We start from the raw sequence: 6000 nt of genomic DNA on the forward strand, positions 1-6000 counted from the left end.
AGTACGCTGGTTATGGAAGAACTGTTCGCAGCGATACAGCCATCCTAACGGGTCTCCGGTGCCGCTGTAAGATGGAAATTCCAGCCGGCTATACTTGGGAATAACAGCGGCTGTTGGGGCAGCGGTCTATTGTTCGCTGGACGTCTCCGCCCCGTCTGGATGGCGATTGTTGGTGGTGGCGGTTCCCTCAAAGCTTCTTTCTTTGTTGTAGAGGAACGCTTCCAGCAGGCGTCGCAGCTCCCGGACATCATCCTTGACCTCACGAACCTCCAGGCTGGTTTCAGCGAGCCTATGCTCTAGCTCGTGGACCTTGGAAGACAGCGGCTTCTGTTCCCCCATGACGGTAGGCTCTGATACCAGAATGTTATGGGCCCCTGCGCGTAGGATCTCATCACGGGTCGGTCCACGGGGAGAAAGCCCTGCTTTCCCTTGTGCCTTCCTTTGCGTGCAAACCCTATTGCGGAAACTGAATGGGTGATTTGTCCAAGAGACCACCCGAACTCTCCTAATGGGTGATTTGTCCAAGAGACCACCCAAACTCTCCTCACTCTTTTCTTGACTGAAAACTGAATGCCTTTATTTCAATTCGTGGCTCCTTAAATAGGAGATTACATAAGGAAATTCCTAATTAAACTCAAACTCCAACTTAAACTCAAACTCCTAATTACCTACTCCTAATGGTAACATAACTCTTACTTAAGATAAGATAAGATAAAGATAAGGATAAGGGATGAGGAATGGTGTAGCTGGCGGCGAGTTGGCGGGCAGAGCTGATGTGGTAAGATAAGTGTGGGCCCACCCTGATGAGCTGTCATGTGGGCCCCACCCTACTGCTGCTGCCGGCAGTGCGCGCGTCTCACAGTGCTGTTGTCGTGAGGTGCGTGCTGCTGTCGTGCGGTACGTGCTGCTACCTAGTGCTGCTGCCGTGCTGCGCGCTGCCGGGCGGTGCGTGCTGCGCGCTGCTGGGCGGTGCGTGCTACATGCTGCCGGGCGGTGCGTGCTGCACGCTGCCAGGCTGTCGGGAGGTGCGCGCTGTTGGGCGGCCCGCTGTGCGTGCTGCTGCTTATGACTGTGCCGCAGTGCGCTGCCGGGCGGTGTGTCCATAACATAGTCAGCTATGGTTTCTATTCTTTTCACCATTGGCATGAATTGGCATGGAAAATGAATTCCCTTTGATCATTTGATGCCAGTCCAATAGTCCAGAGGCTAAAATAAAAAAAATAAAAAAAATAAAAAGAAAAAAATATTCCTACTTGATCCCTGGGATTACTACAGGTGTGAAGTTTCTTAAGGGTATGTTTGTTTTGAAGTAAAAGGGAAGGGAAAGGTAGGGAAACCCATACAAGGTTTGTAAAGGTTTTCTTACTTTTTTCTTTAAACCAAACACAGCCTAAATGTATAGAGAGAGTCCGCGTTCTGTGAACCCGTGGGTGCACGGGAAGCATGAACCGTCCAATAGGAGGTGTGCACGTCACCAATTTCATACTCATGTTAACGTTAACGGGATTCAAACGTTAGCTACTTGAATCCGGTTGAACCAGACACAAAAGGACAAATAGAAATGAAAACCCATTATTTGGGATTTGGGATTTCATTTGAACTCTTTCCCATTTTCCTTCTCCTCCGAGCCCTAACCCAAAAGAAGCATCCCGCTCTCCCACCGGCATTCATAAACGTGGAATCAACCGACAGCAAGCCTTCTCGTCTTCTGCTTCCTATTCTTCTTCGAATCTTCTTCTTCTTCCTCTATTTCGAATCCTCACTTGTTCTTCTCTTGTAAACAGATCGAAGGTCCATTGTTCCAAAGCCGACGGTCATCAATCCTCGGAACGAAGGTCCCCCATTGGGGCAGCATGATATGGGATGATAATTTTGCTCTGAAATTTCTTGTTTTTCCTGTTCAGAGGCCTAATGCCCTTACCGTATCTCTAGCGTGGAGGTGGTCTCTCCCTCTATTGCTTTTCTTTCTCTCTTTAATGAAGTTGTTCTCACAAAACAACTAACTAAATAAATAAACAAACAAAAGCATTCCCATTCAATTTTCATCATCTATATCATATTTATCTGAAAACATATGTGGGTCTCTCATTGGTGTTTTGTTGTTAATGGAATTTGTATAGGGTTTTTGGGATGATGCCATGATGGTTGATTAAATTTTCCTACCTATTTCTATTTCATCCGGATAATGGAATTTGGTTCTAAAAAAAATAAAAGAGAGTTGGCTGTTAACCCATTGGGTTGCATGACCGATACACATTAAGAACACCATGAGGCAAATAAAAATGTGGACATGAAGATATACATATAAATTGGAAAAGAATAAAATGGAAAACTTTATTCCTCTCATTTCTAAATCTCTTTAACCATTTTCCTTGGTTTGTATCATTTAGGCCATCATCTATGGTAAACAAAGTCATTCTTTCTCATCATTAGGCCCATCCTGATGCAGGATTAGTGCTTGGTAGGGCCTACAATGCTGGGTCTAATATAAAATTTGAGTGAAGTTTGAAGATAAAATGATTCAATTTTGGTTTAGGTCTAGCATTTAGATTAAGAGTGAAAATAGATTTGGGTTTGGATTAATGATTATTTATGTCTATAATCTCTACTATTCTCACTCTTATATCCATGTTTTCTTCTCAGTACCTTCATAGATGTTCTGACAAAAGAAAGGGATTTGGTGGTTCACATCCATCGCCCTCAATTTGAAAGTATTTCATTTAAAGTTATTCATTGTGTCTGTTTTGCCATTTTGGCAAAATGAAACAAGAGGGACGCTTCATTGGGATTGCATGACACTCTGAAACACAGAGGCCCTGTTTGTTTTTCGGTAAGTTACTTACCTGGGTAAATGTATTTACCCGGATAAGTGTTTTCCAGGAAAGATATACCCGAGTAAGTGCATTTACCCATGTTTTTTTATTTCCCATGTAAATAAGGTATTGACCATTTTATCCATAAAAATCTATTATTAAAAGGGTTATTTTTGTCCAATTCAAGTTTTGGCAATTTCTCTCAGGTGGGAAAGTTATTTATCCACATAGGAGATGGGTAAGTAATACCCAGAAAAACAAACTTTTCCTGGTCCCCACATAAATCTGAAAAAAGAACATGGGATTCTTGGTCAGTGAGAATCAAAATCCCATTGACCAACTTTCCCCCCTCTCAAAATCCAGAAAAAGAACGCCCCTAGAATTGCAAATTCAGTAGGTTGTGATACTTGAAAATGCAATGATTGTGATCAGGCAGATGTAGGATCAAAACAAACCAATGACTTGCTAGTTACAAACTGACTATTGAATTATCTTGTAGTGTATCATGATTTTTCTCATTGAATAATCTGGGTCTTATCTAATTGCTAATTTGCTCTCTAATTTTGTTTAGATTTTATGAATTTGCTCTTAATATGGATCTGGAAACTGTCCAGACTCCAGAGGACCCGGGGAAAGAGGAAGATGGCTTTGCATTTCATTATATTTTTGGCTTCGTTCAGCCATACTACGTAGAAGATGATAGGCTTCGTGCAGTGTGTTTATTGTAATCATATAGTCTTCTCTTTTGATGAGAGTTTGTAATTTTAATTTTCTTTACAAGGCAATCTTGCCCAACCTGGTTTTTTGTTGTATCTCAATAATAATACATTTAGCTATGCATTATTATGGTGTATAAGACTTCATTGGGATCATTGGGCATGAATATCACATTTGTTAGAGATTGGTGGATCAGAATATAAAGGAATCAGATCAAAAAATGTAATCAGGACCTGGAAACCAGTCATGGCTTAGGGGGGAAGTTCTTTTATCTACAAATCCACTTACACTCCCCATAATGTGCAAAAGGTGTGGATTCCGAAGAAATGCATGACCTACGCCCTTCTAATGTTGAAGTATCTCTTTTGGGGGCTGAAAGTTTTTAAAGAACATGTGAAGTGAAACAATGATTCCAATACTTTTAGACGATTATCCATGTCAGCCATCAATTTGGCAAGCTCATCAATTCGGGTTTCTAGATCTTTTTGGTTGTGCATGGATGAAGTGTCATCATTCTTGATGCGGCACGATCCGGGCACTCCTACCTAGCTACTGACTGGTTCCTTGTTGACAACGGACGACACTTGAGAAGATGGAAAAGAAGGATTCCTGGGGATTTACCCGGTGGGAATACTTCGAAGCTTAAATCAGAACGTTGGGGAAGGAGAAAGAAGAGTGCGAAAGCTAAGAGTGTAGGTCGCGCTTTATCACTATGCTCGAGAGATTAGCTCGCGAGCAAGTAAAGACTCAGGTTGAGAATATGAGAGTGCAGAAGTATTCAAAAGTCTGAGAGTAATCCCTTCTCCTTTGCCTTAGGGGCTTTTATAGGGGAGTTACTATCAAATCGGGTGTAATCGCCACTGGGCCTCTGCCGTAGCCATTACCTGCCAGGGCTGCGCAGGTGATCGTTGCAATGTACCTCTTGGTCGGATGAGTGACACGTCTTAAAGGGGTAGGCACGCTTTCGCCTGCTGAGAGACGTGGGTGCAGACTGTCGAAAGGACAGGGAGTGCGTCGTCAGTCAAGAGACGTAGCGCAGACTGATCGGTACGGTTTGTCAGGTAGAAGCTTCCTGAGAAACGTCCGCACCGCTCATTCGCGAGCTACTTTGTAGCGAACTTAGGAATACTTCGGGGTTACCCTTACTAAGGTTGTTCTTTGGGGTGACTTATCCGCTTGGGGGCTGGAGCGAGCTGGTTTCCCTAGCACGCGAGCTGAAGTAGTCTTGGAGTATCCCCTTCTAGGTAGCTCGGGGGACCCGAAGCTCGTGTTGTAGTGAGCTCCTCCTACAGTGAACTATGATATAGTGAGCTGCTTTATGGGCTCGTTACTTAGCCATGATCAGGCTATGACGCTGAGCTGTTGCCCGTGCTGAGACATGTCCACGTGTCATCACTTCATAGGTCAGGTCAAATCATCCTTCATCAATTGCCCCCCACTCCTCGAGCTAAAAGTGTTGCCTTAGCACGAGGAGTTCATGAAGTATTATGGACTGATTTGACCGAAATTCAAACTTGATTGACTGCTCACATTAAATGCGTTTGCGGGAATCGGGAGATTTTCTGACCTTTCGTATTCTGAAAACGTGCAGAGGTGGCTCTTAACTCCGGATGTCGTGCAGCCATCGTTACCTCAATCATGGGAGACGTGCAGCCAATCGCTTTTCGATTTCAGAAGGCGTGCGGTCAACACACCTGCGAACTGTTAGATCTGCCTTAATCCAGGCCATTGATTCGGATGCGCGGAGACTATAAATAGGATGGCCCTCTGGATCTCACTTTCTCTCACGCCATCTTGCTATTTTCAGATTCTGAGATCGTGCATCTGTCAAGTCTACTCGAGTTCCTCAGTTTACTTCGTCCCGTCTTTTCCGGTGAGTCTCGATTACTGTTAATCATGTCTGGATACCCGTACCATACTCACCACTAGGGCGGTGGCTAGGATGATGATGCTCCCTCGAGTCCAGGGGAGCTTGGGAACATGTCCCGGGGGCTCGGCAGACCTCCGGTGACGGAGCCTCCACTTCCCCGGGAAGGGAACCTAATACTTTCAGCCCTTCCTCTATGACAGCGGGGAGACTTAGGTCTCTAATCAACTATTTTCACCTCCCTGCGGACCTTGTCTACTACCTTCCCATCGATAACTTCCCGTGGGAGCACGACCCCAACGAGATAGTCATCTACTAGGAGCAGTTCGAGGCTGGCCTGCATCTCCCCCTGCACCCCTTGATAGTGGAGGTGCTAAACCATTTTATTTTAACATCACTATCGATCAGCTCCATCCCAACGCCATTCGAAACATGGTTGGGACTATATCCTTGTGTTGTGAATACTGTCTTCCTTTAGACCTTGACATCTTTTCTGTCATTCTCTGTATAAAGAATGCCACCCCTGGGGCTCCACCGGAGAGGCGTCTTTACTACCTCTCCCCCCGCCGTGGCTACAAGCTCTTACACGAGCTACCGAATAAA

The 6000-nt window shown here is 44.7% G+C and overlaps 1 protein-coding gene across 3 annotated transcripts in view; it reads left to right on the forward strand.

Annotated features, from left to right (window-relative positions):
• Window positions 1–3710, forward strand: part of LOC104609879 (SH2 domain-containing protein A-like) — a 63909-nt gene extending 60199 nt beyond the window's left edge. For 2 of the 3 annotated variants that reach the window (XR_016080975.1, XM_010276301.3), the window contains one exon: window positions 3385–3710. The gene's annotated coding sequence lies outside the window, so the exon portion shown is untranslated. The remainder of the gene's footprint in view (window positions 1–3384) is intronic. The other variant, XM_010276302.3, reaches the window with a different exon arrangement.
• Window positions 3711–6000: the final 2290 nt, after the last annotated feature.

The sequence above is a fragment of the Nelumbo nucifera genome, chromosome 1, assembly GCF_055504915.1.
Source record: "Nelumbo nucifera cultivar China Antique chromosome 1, China Antique-T2T, whole genome shotgun sequence".
NCBI lineage: Eukaryota > Viridiplantae > Streptophyta > Magnoliopsida > Proteales > Nelumbonaceae > Nelumbo > Nelumbo nucifera.